This window comes from Pteronotus mesoamericanus, unplaced genomic scaffold, assembly GCF_021234165.1.
Source record: "Pteronotus mesoamericanus isolate MK-2021 breed Mesoamerican mustached bat unplaced genomic scaffold, CSHL_Meso_final contig_130, whole genome shotgun sequence".
Classification (NCBI taxonomy): Eukaryota; Metazoa; Chordata; class Mammalia; order Chiroptera; family Mormoopidae; genus Pteronotus; species Pteronotus mesoamericanus.
In genome coordinates, this window is record NW_026555060.1 from 18,794,857 (window position 1) to 18,810,620 (window position 15,764).

General features: G+C 37.6%; 1 protein-coding gene across 2 annotated transcripts in view; it reads right to left on the reverse strand.

The window, feature by feature from the left end:
* The window catches only part of PLXDC2 (plexin domain containing 2), a 404,494-nt gene that overhangs the window by 10,211 nt on the left and 378,519 nt on the right, over window positions 1-15,764 (reverse strand). The gene's annotated exons all lie outside the window — the stretch shown is intronic.

Genomic DNA, 15,764 nt, shown 5'->3' on the forward strand with positions numbered 1-15,764 from the left:
TTAGAAGAGTACTTCAAATTAAGTACTAGCTTTTCTAGCAAATAAACTAAAAGAAAAATCACTTAATATCTTAAGAAATTATTTGTTAAGCTGAGACTTTATATATATATATATATGACTTTCTGTGCTTGGAAATTAACAGATGCCATGCCCCGAAAACTGAATCTAGCATCAGACAGCACAAACCAACTTAAGCCTATGAACTAAATAACTGCACATATAGACCCTCGTCCTAAAATACAGGTTATTTGTATTGACAAAGAAGTGCATTTCTCTCTGGCATGCCATCAACCAAACAACCCCCCAATGATTTACAAATAGAAATGAATCATTAAGTTATAGTACCGGACACACTAGCATGCATTTCATGTTCACTGTGACAGTAGAAACTATTACTTCTTTTATAAACTGCCTGCAATTTTGGAGTAAATGAGGTTTTAAGTATTGAAGGAAGTTTATTTCTATCTAAAGAATTTTAAAGTGAAAAATGTTACATATCAGTGTAGGCATCCTGACATTTGGCCATTTTCTAGATTGGCTAATTACATGCCGTTGTCAATGATTATTGGGTGTAGAAGAATTTTCACATCAGGTAGGAATGAGTATTAGCTCTACTTTCTGAAAAAATACCAATCAAGGTAATCACATTCTGCCTTCTAATGATATTATGTGCTACCTATGTGACATTATGTGGTCAGAATGCTTTATATGTATTAGTTAATTAATTCCTATGAGGTAAGTGGAATTGAATTATGCTTATTTTCCAAGAGAACACATTAAAACTAAGAGAGAGGTAGGCAGCAAAATAGTGTCTTTATTGGAACTGAAAATCATCAATAGAAGTATTCAAAGCACTTCTGGGGAGATGGACCTGCAGCTCATGGTCTCTCCTGTTTGTGGGAAAACACCAAAATGCCATTGTACTCACTATGGATAACCCCCTCTCTGGTTTTAATGACTTCACAAGGGGTCTGGTTTTAATGACTTCACAAGGGGTCTGGTTTTAATGACTTCACAAGGGGTCTTCTGAAGCCACAACTGCCCTAGGCCTTCTCTGAGTCAAGCAGCACAAGTAAGTCTTTGCTCCAGATACCAAATTTTCCAAGGCCCACCTGGACGGTAGGTCCAGCTGGCAAGTATAGCCCTGTGAACCAGTACTACTACAGCCCAGCACATAAAGACATTGTGCTATAGGTGATGTTTCATTAACAAGGAACACAGATGACAAGTATGTTGATGGTGATGCTTGTGAAAATTGTATTTTGTTAAGCTGCTAACAGTATTTCATGCTTAGTAGGTGGCTTACATAGAGGATCTCGTTTGACCCTTACAACTCAGTCATTTACATTTTGCTCAAACCTGTGAAGTTAGCAACTGGCAGAGCCAAGATTTAATATGAGGTTTATCTATTTCCAAAGTTAATTTTCCCCACTATAGAAATTAGTTCTTAAAATTCAGTGGGCTGTGTATAGCTCATTGAAATTTGTGAGGTGGTTCCATTTTTATTTCATTCTTAAAACTATAGCATTTTCAACAACTTCAGTAGTCTGTTAAGTCAGAAGTACTAAGTTAATATTTCTCTGTCTTAGTTGAAGACTGCAGGCTTAATTATAATGCTTAGCATGTACTTTGCGAGCTCATCACAGAGGTCTTCAAAATAAAGTATAAAAATTTGGACAGTGAAGTTTCCTCTGTTAACACAATAATAACTTATTTTCTGAACTAATTGCATAGCCTTAAAAAAATTCTCATGATTGGTTACTACTTGTTATAGAAAAGACATAGAAGTACTCCAACAACATTGAAAATCACTAGAGATCGCAGCACTTATGCATAATTGGGTTCAACTATTGGTATATGCCACCTATATGCATTTCTAGGAACATTAAATCATTGCACATACTGTTTTAAGAGCTCCTTTTCCCACTTAAATACACCCTCAAAAATGAACTCTCTCTCTACAAAATTATTTTAAATGTCTGTAAAGTAGGTCATTTATAATTAAATCATGATTTATATAGTCAACTTGATATTTTAGGTACTTTTCCAATTTTTTTGACAATATAAATGTTACGATGCATATCTTTGCTGTTCACCTGACAGCATATCTCTTATTAGTTCCTTTTATAACCTCTCAGAAGTGGAATTATTGGGGGCAAAGAGAATGCACAAATTATTTACAAAACACCTGAAATATATAGGACGGTGCTAAATGTTGTTTTGAAGAATGTACTACCAAAGAATGGCATGCAAAATAGTTTCTGGTGCATATGGAAGATAAAAATCATTTCAGGGGAAAGAGGTTTTCAATATAGGTTGGAAAGGTAAGGAAAATACTGGAAGGTGAGATTTGATATGGGTTTCAAATAAAAAAACTATAAAGTTGAACAAAATAGAACAGAGACAATCCTGCTACAAAACTACTCAAGGTTACTCTTTTATTTGTGCCTAGATTAAAAGAAAAGACCTTTTGCAATAGTAATAGTATGTTAAAATTAATAATGAACTCTAACAAATATCATACAATTGAGGTTTTAAAAATTTGGTTTAATTTTACATTCTTTTACATTTCCTTGATATTTCCCTCTTAGCCCTAAGGATACTGAACAAAGAGCAATAACTTTACCAAAATTCTGCTTTCTTTCTAGAATACTTCCATATATCACACAAATCAATTACATGATCTTAAATCACCTACTTTCTTTGAGCCTTTGTTTCCTTATTTGTAAAATGTTATTTAAGGGTTTGTCCCCTAAGCTCATAGGATCCTTATACTTGCTTGCCTGCCATTATTGACTTTAATGTTGTAGAAAAAAATAATGATTAAAAATTCCTCTATATGGTGGTTCTTCTGATCATTGTCCCTCCTGCCTGTCTCCACGAACTTTTAGGATTTCTAAATTTAAAGAAAGTGTAAATAAATTAGTCCTAACTGAAATTGCTCTTCTATGTTGACCTTCAGTTGTTCAAAGATTTTCTTATAAATGACAATATTGGGGGCAGTCCTATGACTGCAAGGGAATGACTGAATATTTGGTTCTTATACAAAAATCTTTAGGGGGGCTTCTGGCCAAGATGGATGCATAGGTAGAAACACTTCACTTCCTCACACAACCAAAAGAAGGATAACAACCAGTTTAAAAACAATAAACAACCAGAACTGCCAAAAACCAAACTGCATGGAACTCTAACAACCAAGGAGCTCATGAAGAAACATTCATTCAGACCAGTAGGAGGGGTGGAGACAGGCAGCGAGAGGACCCTCGGCAAGGCTGTGGACTGCTTGGGTGAGGCAGGGGCTGGCTGACCAGGAAACTAAAGACTCAAGACCTTTGGCCATAAAAACCTATGGGGGTTGTGGCTGCGGGAGAAACTCCCAACAGGAAAGTCCATTGGAGAGACCTGTAGGGTCCTAGAACCTACACCAATCCTCCCACCCTGGAATCAGCACCTGAAAGGGCACAATCCACTTGTGAGAAGCTAGGGAAGTGACGGGAAGTGGGGTGAGAGGGGAGCAAGCAAGCTCATTCTTCCCTCTCTGACCCCTTCCCAACATACAGCCTCCCTCCCTCCCTACAACATAACAGGTATGCTGAGACAAAGATTTATGGCCTAAATGAAAGAACAGATCAAAACTCCAGAAAAAGAACTAAGTGATGAGGAGATAGCCAACCTATCAGATGCACAGTTCAAAACAATGGTGATCAGGATGCTCACAGAAATGACTGAATTCTGTTGCAAAATGAAGGAAAACATGAAAGCTATACAAGTGAAAAAAAAAGGAAAATATACAGGGAACCAACAGTGAAGGGAAGGAAACTGGGATTCAAATCAACAAGTTGGAACAAAGGGAAGAAAAAAACATCCAATCGGAACAGAATAAAGACACCGGAATTCATGAAAATGAAGAGGTTTAGGAACCTCTGGGACAACTTTAAAAGTTCCAACATCCGAATCATAGGTGTGACAGAAGGAGAAGAGGAAGAACAAGAAACTGAAAATGTTTTTGAACAATCTAGTGAAGGAAATAAACTTCCAGGGAGTCCAGGAAGCTCAGAGAGTCCCAAAGAAATTAAACTCAAGGAGGAATACACCAAGGCACATCATAATTAAATTACCCAAGATTAAAGATAGGGCGAGAATCTTAAAAGCAGCAAGAGAGAGGAGAGGGTTACCTACAAAGGAGTTCCCATAAGGTTATCAGCTGATTTCTTAGGAGAAACCTTTCAGTCAAGAAGTGGCTGGAAAGAAGTATTCAAAGTCATGAAAGGTGAGGACCTGCATCCAAGATTTCTGCATCCAGCAAAGCTATCATTTAGAATGCAAGGGCAGATAAAGTGCTTCCCAGATAAAGTTAAAGGAGTTCATCATCACCATGCCCTTATTATATGAAATGTTAAAGGGACTTATCTAAGAAATAGAAGAAGATCAAAAACTATGAACAGTAAAATGACGACAAACTCACTATTATCAATAACTGAACCTAAAAAACTAAAACGAAAACTAAGCAAACAACTAGGACAGGAAAAGAATAACAGGAATGGAGATCACATGGAGGGTTATCAGTGGGGAAGGGGAGGGGGAGAATGGCAGGGGAAAAGGTACAGGGAATAAGAAGCATAACTGGTAGGCATAAAATAGGCAGGGGGAGGTTAAGAATAGTATAGGAAATGGTGAAGCCACAGAACTTGTATGTACAACCCACGGACATGAACTAAGGTGGGGGGAGGATGTCGGAGGGTGGGGAGGAGGTGCAGGGTGGTGGGGGGATAAAGAGGAGAAAAAGCTGGGCAACTGTAATAGCATAATCAATAAAATATACTTAAAAAAAGAAAAGAAAAATCTCCAATGTTGATACTGCTATAATGTGAGGCATCTACCCAGTGCACAAAGGGACCTAGAAACCTGGGGTCTGGCTCTGGCACAAAGTGTTGAGATCACAACCTGGCATTTCTCATGTATTTCTCAAGGCTTAGACATGTCCAAATCTGTCTTCTTTTTAGAAAAGCTAACTCAAATTACTGCAGAAGCTGATTGGGACACAAGATCCCTTGCTAACAGAGAAGGACATATGCTGCAATTCAATAATCCAAACTGGAATGTAGTACAATTCATTACGGAGGTTCGGGAAATAATGCCTTAAAACATTAGTGGGTGTAATGCATGGGTGATCTCTAATTTCATGTCCGAGAATTATTTATGTGATTAATCACATTCAGAAGTCAATGTTCACTTTGCTATGTCAGCACTGGAGTGGGCTGTGCAATCAGGTATTCTCCCTAATTACTCCTCAGTGCTCTTAATTGGACAGTCACCCAAATCTGTCTCAATGGTCGGTGGCAAGATAATTAGCTGAAATATCCATAAACAAACCTGCAGGATACCCTCAGTTAGCAGTGTACACAAAACTGCAGCTGGAGACTTCTCAGGCAGTGAAGCAGATATTGCTTTTTGTTGGGTTAGATGAGCTTTGAAAGGAAGTTATTAGGCATGAGTGTAAAGAAAAGGCACCGATTTTAAAATTCAAGGCCCAGCTGGAAGACACCTGTGGTGCAATAGGGCACTTGACAAGCAGTTGGCTGGAAATTTCTGGTGTTCTGTGCTGCTTTCTTCAGTTAGCCGTTGGGGAGCAGAAAGAAACTGGAATCAGGAGACTTAAACAGCATCTGTCAATTCCCAGCATAGGATTTAGGCAAAGTCACATGTTTTCTTTGTTACTCAGTTTCTCCGCTTGAAAAATGAAATGAACCACATTATTATTTTCTACACTTCTTTTCTTTTTTAATTGAACAAATGCTAAAGTCCTAGACTCTTCGTTCCAATGAAATTTTACCTTATTGCCCAAATAGGGTTGCACAGAGTAGGTCTCCCCACATTGTGATGGAAACAGTAATTAACCCTATTACACACTCTGCCTGAGCCGTGAGTGAGCCTGCAGATCCTGAACCTTCTCAGAGCATGTTTCTGGAAACTGGAGAACTAAATCTGTTTCTCAAGCTTGGCTGTGCATACAAATCACGAGGGAGCTTGTTAAAACGCACAAGCTGACTCATTAGGGAGGTTGGGACTCTGCATTTCAAATAAGGCCCTGGTGATGCTGATGCCCTTGGTCCACACTACACACTCTGAAGAGTGAATGTGGTATTTTGTCTAAGGTCTCTTCAAAGAGTGAGTGAAGGAAACAGTAGTGAACTTTAACCTTCCTTGTGTTTCCCATGGACCTTCATGGGAACTGAACACATGTTGTACAGCTGGGATAAGCTTTCTGTATTTAGCTTTGATAAAGTTTATTCATGAAAAGGGATTTCTTTAACTTTTTTATACCGTTAAATACCAATTATTCTCTATTCTCCATATTTTATGTTGACTATTATTTCAGTCTTAACAAGCTATATGTCTGGGTTGCCAGATTTAGCAAAATATAGAACATCAGTTCCATTTGAATTTCAGGTAAACAATGAATAATTTTTAAAAACGATAATTCACAGGACCTATTCATACTAAAATTTACTCATTTTTAAAATTTGAAATTCAAATTTATCTAGTGTCTTATATTTTATTTAACAATCTTATCAATAGGGACACACAATGTTTTACAGCCCTGGCCAGGCAAACTCACAATCTAATTAAAATAAACTACTTCTGTTTGTGGTTTTGCCACTTTGCTTCATAAATTATAGGTCTCTTTTTCTTTAAAAAGAATAACTCAAATTGACTGGTCTGTTTTCTGGTGTGGCTAAGAGTTCCAGACAATAACTCATGTGAAAAGAAAACGTGGGTGTTCTTTTATATATTGTGTGCTCATCTGATATTGGCTGCTCTTCTTCATGTGGAAGTTGTCTTATCATCCTCTTTCTCAGTCTACAATTACTACTTGCAATTGGTATGTTGCCCTCATTCTAGAACTGCCCTGGTATGATCTTGAATAATTAGTTACCATAACCAGAGAGTTGGTACCTGTCTGAGATGAAAATTGTCCCAAAGCATGTAGAGAATAGCTATAAACTGGGATTAACAAAGCCATCATATTATTTATGTGATTTTCTGAAAGGTAAAGTATTCTCAAAACAAAAATTAAGTGGTTCTACGTTGGCTGCTAAATTAAGTACAAACTCTTTAATACGTGAAAAAAATATCTTCTTTGGGGGGATGTGGGGTTGGGGGAGAAACACCTTTACATCACACACTTAAAACATTTAATGACTATTATTTTCTTTCACAGCCTTTCATTCATGGTGGTTCTTAGACCTGACTGAAAATAACATCACCTGGGGAGATTAAAAAAAAAAAAAGAAAAAGAAAAAGAGAGTACTTATATCGAGGCCCATCTCGGCCAACTAATTCAGGATCTCTGGCTGTGGGCTATGCAGTGTACTTTTAAAAAATTTTTCAAGTTGGTCAGGTGCACAGGGAAGGTTGAGAACCACTGTCAAACCATATTTCTCTTGGTTCCATGCCTGTGTCCCAGCGTGCCTCACCCTGAGCCTTTGCTTGTGTTTATTCCCCTCACCTGGACTGCTACTTACTTCACTGTGTTTACCTATCCACACACTATCCATTTTACATGATTTCCAAGAAAGCTTTCTGGTTTTTCACCTATAGATTAGAAGTCACTTTCACTTTCCTGCATTGTCTCAGACATTTCCTGATGGTATTTCTATATCTCTTGTCATACTTTAGCACACATTGTGGTTGTATACATACAGTGCCTGTATATGTCCCGCAGTCAAATGTCATATTCCATTCAACTCTGAAATAGTAATAGCAATGGTGCACTGAATATATCTGACATCTGGAGGAGATCCGTTTTGTACCTTATGCCTCCACCGTAAGACAACATTACTTTTGGTAATAATCATAAAAAATGAATAATAATAATGTTCAGAAAAGAAATGAAGACAGAAAAAAATAAATAATAATGACCAGAAATGCTTCTTGTTTTGCACTTCATAGATATAAACATATCAGTAAAAAAATTACAAAAATATTACCATACAAAAAAAGGAAAATAGAATGAATTAACATAACTTTGAAAAAAGGTAAAAGATGAAGGAATACTGCCAAATGAACGAACTCCAGAAGGATCACAGAATGCTTTGCACTTTGCAATAATAGAATTGAAGTAGCTTCTAATTGCAGTCAGTCTTGTTTCTTCATCTTTACAACCACAATGTTACCATTCTTTATCCAAAACCTACTATTTTAACACAGATATATGTAGTACCATATGGGCTAGAGTACCCACTGAGCCTAAAAGTACAAAAGATTCCAGACTCTTATGAACTCATTCTCTAAATGAATGCATACAGCTGAGTCTACTGTCAGTGCCAGGTGTGTAATTGGGAGTCCTCTGAATTAACTTCCATACAGAAGACAATGTTTACTGAGGACTAAGTAATAAAATTGTGCCAAGATGAAGTTTACATATGTATTGTCAGTAAAATTCAACAGTAACTGAATCACCTCTTTAGAGCTTTGATCAGCAAAAGTTTCTAACTCAGTTTAGGAGTTCTGGCACATCATGGTAATGAAAAGCTAACCTTAATTTTGACAGTTTTATTATAATTTTACCACTTTCTACCAACAATGCACTCCCTTATTATCTGCACTTTGGCAGATAGCTCCTAGTGCCCTGCCCTTGGTTTCTTCTTGATCTACCATGTCTAGCAAAGTGTTATGCACAAGGAAACTCACAATAAGTGTTTGTGTCGAATTGCATAGAACTTATTCCATGGTCTATGCCCAACAATGGGCACTGCATCCAGATTCTTGAGTGCCAAGCTCTCTTCTTGACTTTCTATTTTCTTCTTTTGACTTTAGCCCATTATTAGCCACTTTGTAACCCAAATGGACTGATGATAGCCACTATTGGTGCATTCACATGGGAATAACTGCATTTAGGTCAGCTGATAAAATTCCTGTTTACACACCTATATAACAAAACACAGTACTGAACTTAAGGCATTTAAAGTATGTTTAGGTTAAATAATACATTTGCATACAAATGCCTGAACAGGAGCTAACCACTAGTACAAGCTAAAAACAAACAGACAAAAGATTAGATTACTCAATATAGTATCAAGTATCTTCTGAAAGCATTTGACAATAAATACTATGAATTTTGAGAAAAGAGACCTTCATTTGGACTCAAGTCATCAGAGATAACTTTCTGGGCAGACTGACTATAAAGACAAAGGGCAGAGAATACAACTCCCCATCACTGGAGCCTTGGTGCTACTTGCAGGACTCATTCTAGGTCTTTTTTAAAAATTATATTTTCTTAAATATGCTATTACAATTGTCCCAATTTTCTCCCCTTTGCTTCCTTCTACTCAGCACCTCCCAGTCCCTCAGGCAATCGCCCCACCATTGTTCATGTCCATGGTCCATGGTATAAGTTCTTTGGCGACTCCATTTCCTATACTGTACTTTGCATCCCCACGGCTATTCTGTAACTATCTATTTGTATTTATTAAACACCTCACCTCTTCACCCATTCCCCCACACCCCCTCCCATCTGGCAACCATCAAAACATTCTCCGTGTTCATAATTCTGTCTCTAATCTTGTTTGCTTAGTTTGTTTTTAGATACAAATGTTGTTATGTATTTATTGCCATTTTATTGTTCACAGTTTTGATCCTCTTCTTTTTCTTAAATAAGTCCATTTAACATTTCATATAATAATTGTTTGGTGATGATGAGCTCTTTTAGTTTTACCATGTATGGGAAGCTCTTTATCTGCCCTTCCATTCTAAATGACAGCTTTGCTGGATAAAGTAATCTCAATCGTAGGTCTTTACTTTTGATCACTTTGAATACTTCTTGCCAGTCTTTTCTAGTCTGCAAATTTTCTTTGGAGAAATCAACTGACAGTCTTATGGGAACTCCCTTGTAGGTAACTAACTGCTTTCCTTTTGCTCCCTTTAAGATTCTCTATTTATCTTTAACCTTTGGCAGTTTAATTATGACGTATCTTGGAGTAGGCCTCTTTGCATCCATCTTGTTTGCGACTCTCTGTGCTTCCTAGATTTGCATGTCTATTTCCTTCACCAAATTAGGGGAGTTTTCTTTCACTGTTTTTTCAAATAGAGTTCCAATTTCTTGCTTTCTCTTCTCTTTCTTGCATCCCCATGATGGGAATGTTGGAATGCTTGAAGTTGTAAGAGAGGCTGGTTAGGCTATACTCAGTTTTTGGATTCCTTTTTCTCCTTGTTGTTCTGATTGGCCTTTATTCCAATTAGTGTAACCTTCATTTCTAACTGGATCTTTTTAATGTGTTGGTTGTCCCCATTAAGTTTCCAGAGCAGCCTTATAACCGTGTTTTGAACTCTGCACCTGATAGGTTGGTTATCTCCATTCCACTTAGTTCTTTTCCTGTGGTTTTGTTCTGTCCTTTCATTTGGGCCTTGTTTCTTTGTTTCTTCATTTTGGATGCCTCCCTGTGTTTGTTTTTATGTACTAGGTAGAGCTGCTATGACTTTCTGTTTTGGCCGCTGGTCTATTGTAGTAGGTGTCCTGTAGGGTACAGTGGCACAGACTCCCTTTTCTCCCAAGCCAGATACTCGAGGTGTGCCCTTATGTGGGCTAAGTATACCTTCTTCTTGTAGTTCAGCCTTTTTACTGTTGGCAGGTTAGTGGGAGGGATTTACCCAGGCTAGTCAGCTGCAGGGATGGGTTGTGACTACTGATCATCAACCTCTGCCCTCTGTGGAAGATCAGCTGTGCAAGGATAGGGTGGTGGTGCTCTGACGTAGTCTATGGCTCTCCACTGGGTGTGCAGGCCCTGGGAATTTCCTGGGTTGTGCAGGCCAAAGTCAGCCCCCACCTGTATTTTCCCCTGTGCCACCCTGCCTGAGCTATAAAGCAATCTGAGATGGCTGCTTTATGTGCTGGGCTTGGAGTTCCAGGTGAAGTCAAGCTATGAATCCAGGCTGGCTGCTGCTAGTGCCAGGGCTGGCACCACTTAGCAAAAGGTATGGGGGCTGGAGGCTCACTGAGGCTGGCTGTTGCTTGTTTGAAAGGATTTAGGAAGTTATGAAGCATGGGCCAAAGACCAGCCATTCATATGAAGAAGCCATAGTTAACAGCTGTAAGTTGGGTGGGACAGAGCCTCAGGGGAACTCCATGGCGATGCAAACTGTTGGCCAGGTTGATGGAGTCTCAGAAATGGTACCCATTTGCCAGCTCTGTGACTCTGTTGGTGGAGGATTCAGAAAAGGGACAATGGCCTCTGCCTACTTTTCTATCTGGGATAAAGCAGTCCCCCAGCACTTGCCCTGATGCCAGACACTTCTGTTCCTCCCCATATGCAACTGATGCCTCTCAAGCTGCTACCCCAGTGCTGGAGCTCAGAGTGAGTCTGAGTAACTCCATGTGTGGGTTCCTTAAGAGGAACTACTTGGGACTCCAAAAGTTTTTTTCCACTGAGTCAATCTCCACTGGTTTTTGCAGCCAAAAGTTACAGGGACTTACCTACCTGGTGCTGGATCCCTGGGCTGGGGGGGCTAGTGTGGGGCTTAGACTCCTTGTTCCCAAGGTACCCCCTCTGAATTTTTATTTACCACACATGGATGTGGGACCAGCCTGTTCTGTATCTCCGCCTCTCTACCAGTTTGGGTGGATGTGGTTTCTTTAATTTCATAGTTGTCAGACTTCCTTTAGACTTGATATCTGATGGTTCCGAATGATGGTTGTTCTATAATTTAGTTGTAATTTTGATGTGGAAGTGCAAGGAGGTGAATTGTGTTTACCTATGCCACCATCTTTGGTGCTTTTCTCATTCCAGGTTTTTAGAAAACATCAGCCACTGCTTTTATGTGCTTTGTTTATCCACGTCCATCTCTTCTATACTGCCCATTCTACCTCATCTCAAAACAGCCACCTCGCAGGCCAGGCCACCTTATGGCACTGCACTGACTCAAATTCCTTCAGATTATGAAACACTGCCTCTCATTACTCTCTACAGTTCACTTACCTTCCAGCCAGTCTGAATGCCATGGCAGTCAACGTATACTCTGTTCCCACATGTATCCGACAATCCATCCTGGATAAATTCTATCATCCTTATTAAAAATCCTCAACTTCTCTCTTTTCCTATTCCAGGCTATAAGGAGTCCCAACTACTGCAGGAACAAGCCACATATTCAGGTTAACAGAGCCCCAAGTCGGGAAGTTAACAATTATGCTTCTCTTGTTAAATCTTTATGGTACACCCAAACGCCACCCAGTCCATGCTGCCCTCCCTTGATTCTGTATGTCATCACCCCTTTTTTATCTAGAGAAGATTAAGCTATAAAGAAGGAGCCAAACCTGTCCTCTCTCTCTTCATTAATGCCTTTGTAAGTATTCATCCTTTCATCTTATCTGAAATAAAAAGATGCTCTTCCCCTATTGCATAGTTAATGCTTTTCCTACTCAATCCTGTCTCTTCTGTGAAGTCACTTCACTTCTTCCTCCTTCCCAAGTACCTTAAAACAAACCTTTCATTGTTTCTTTACCTTATACCTGCATTCAGTGTTGCAACAACTCTCCATTTGACGTTTATTTGTATCCCCAGGACTACCTCTCCGATGAACATCTGACTGAATACATTGCCTTTATATTACAAACTCATTTTTTTATCCCCTTAAGTTTGGTGTCTGTCTCCTCTCTTGAAAAAGCATTCTGGCAGGTTACAAATGATTTCATTGTCAAGTCTTTCCTTTTTTCTCTCTTATTCTGCCACTTCTCTAGAGCACTCCACTCTGCTGCCTACCCTTCATTCTTGACTGAATCCCTTTTGATGGCTTTCTATGATGGTTTATTATCTTGCGTATTGTTTATTTATTTTTCACTTTTCAACTTATCTCCTTTCCTGCTTTATAAACACTAAGTGTTAACGTATCCTAAAGTTTAGTCATGAATTCTCTAATCTGCCTCTTCCCCTAGAATCCCTTTTTATTTTCTTGGATTTCAACTTCTACTATTTTAACTTCGATTATTTTCTCACCTTAATCTATTTCTTTTCCTCAGTGTTTTTGAGAGGCCCAAATGTGATTTACCCATCAGCTCAAATCAAACCTGCTTAACACACCCCCCCCCCATTTTCATTCCTAAACTAACTGTCTTCTGACATTTCTAATTCCACTCCTGAAAACTTTAATTTCCCAGTTGCTCAGATTTTGTACTTTGGAATTTTCTTTCCTTCTTGCTTCTTTACCTTACATATTTAGTACAAAGAATCAAGACACATTCCCCACTTTGATTACTAATTATCCACAGGAATTTTTTGGAAATTGTTTAATTTCTTAGAATCTCAGTTACTGATCAATAGAAGAGAGATATAATAATGCCTACATTTACAAACTCCATTGAGAAGTAGGTGAGAATCAAAGATAATTGATTGCAAGTACTTTCATACACAAAGCTTTATGCAAATTAAAATTGCTGAGTTCTATCTTCTTTTAGAGCTCTTGAATTAGCCCCATTCTACTTCTTCTATGGACACCCTAATTCAGCTCTCAGTTATCACCTCGTACATAGATTACTGATACAGCCGTCTATTTCTGCCCTGAGTGTTCTTTCACTCTTTCAGCTTTTTCCAGCCTTTTTCCATTTTCAAAATCTATTTCTTTATTGTATCATTGATTCTCCCTGCCTATAGATTAAAGTCAAGATTTTCTGGTTAGTTCTTCAAAGCCTGTCACATCTAACCTCCATCTACATTAAAGGCATTCTCAGTTCCCGTCCATAGATATTAATATATAGTTGAATAAGTTGATTCATCTTGTGCTTTCTTGACTTAATGATTTTGTAAAATCATATACCTTTCTTCCATGTGAAATGTCATCTCCCCTTCCTCTTTGCTTGAGCACTCTTTCAAGAATGCTCAAATACTACCTTTTAAATTAAATTCCTTGATTAATCTGTCTTTCCTAAGAACTTCATAGTACTCAACTACACCCTTTATTCAGCATTGATTATACCTTCGGTGATTATTTTATTTTTGAATTCATATGTAGCTATTTGGCCTCTAAAGTTTTTATGTTCTATATGTCCACATATATAATAAACTGGAAAATCTGATTATACATAGGGTGACTATATGACTTTTTTTAGAGTAAATCAGGGAACTATTAACAATTATATCAGAAAAAAGATATATATTGGGACAGTCCAGGCAAACTGGAATAATATTTACTCTAGTCACCCCTCTGTGATATTAAACACATATATGAAACTGCACTGCATAAACAGGAGCTTTAGTTTTGGTTGATTTCCTGTGACACAAGCTGAGAAGTATCCAGCCTTCCTCAGCAGTAGCCTTAGTTCATAATATCATGTTGATATGGCATTTGGCAATATCCCTTGATTTTTTTGAACCACATTGCCACAAGTGGTTGTTTTCTCCTAAAATAGAATAATAATTTGCTATTAGATAGGCAATTTACTCTGGGGAACAGTAATTTTCAATGAATGTGAATACAGGCCAGTTCACTGTTGGTTAAAAGACAAGATAATGCTGCTCTGGTCATAAATGTTCAATAAAAGTCCAATGTGAGTTAGTGAAACTCATTACAACAATGAGACAGGCTGTGTTCCTCAAGAGGTTGTTCTCATAAAATTACTTGTATCTGAGCATCCATGTGTTTCTTAATGAGGTCAAACAAAAGCTGGCAAATTAAGCTTTATTTAGCCATGATCTTAACAATGGTAGTCAGCTACTTTCTGACCTCAAAGGTTGTGTACTTTAATCCAAATTTAATCACAAGATTAGGACACAACCAAATAAAGTGATTTAGCTATAAAATTCAAGAGTGAACACTATTTATTTGAAGATTTAGAATAATGTTTACCAATCAAACCAGGGCAAACACAGATCTATTATAGTATACTGGTATTTCATGACATGTGTTTAATTTTTCTATGTTTAAGTGAAATGAAAAGTGTTAGAAAAATTTAAAAGGCATATAGCAAACCTGTCACCTATTTAAGGTACTATATTAAAAAATGAATATTCATAATGATGTACCTTTTTAAAATGTGACAATCTTGACCTATTTATTTTGGAACTTTGGATACATTCTAACTCAAATCAATTTGGAGATTAAAAAAAATTATGATCCTGAGAATTAGAACTATATAGCATTAGTATGGCAGGAAAATAAAAGTTAAGGAATATGTGCTGTAGAAGATCAATTGCAGAGGTATTTCAGATGCATTAATAGCTATGTTTTCATATAACGTTATATATGATAAATGTCAGTGTTTAATCATTCCTTAGGGCCTCCAGTGATGTTCATTACTGTCCTTTACAAAGATTCATGTAATTACCACAAAATCCTAGTTAACAGTGTTAAGACGTTCATCCAATTACAAAGAAGTACTGATAGCCATTCTAATGCTATTATGTGAGCCAGGTTATAGTCCTGGACATAACTCCAATGTTTACAACATTTTAAAAGTGAAATAAATAAATAAAAAAGCAACATATCTGGGATATGCCAATTAGTCAAAAAATAACTATTTTATTGCACAGTTTATGGTTTTATATCAGGGGTTAAGGACATGGTTTGTGAATTATTTATAGTACTTCTTCTTTTTCTCTTTCTTTTAGCATTTGGATAACTCGCCAATATTTGTTTAAGGAAATAGTATAGGGATGTATGAAAATAAATAAATTTTGGCTGAAACTAATGACTATTTTAAAAAAGAGCCTGTTTGGGAGTCAGCAAATTTAGTTTTAATTCCTGATTGGGTTACTAAGAAAGCATGAGAAATTGAC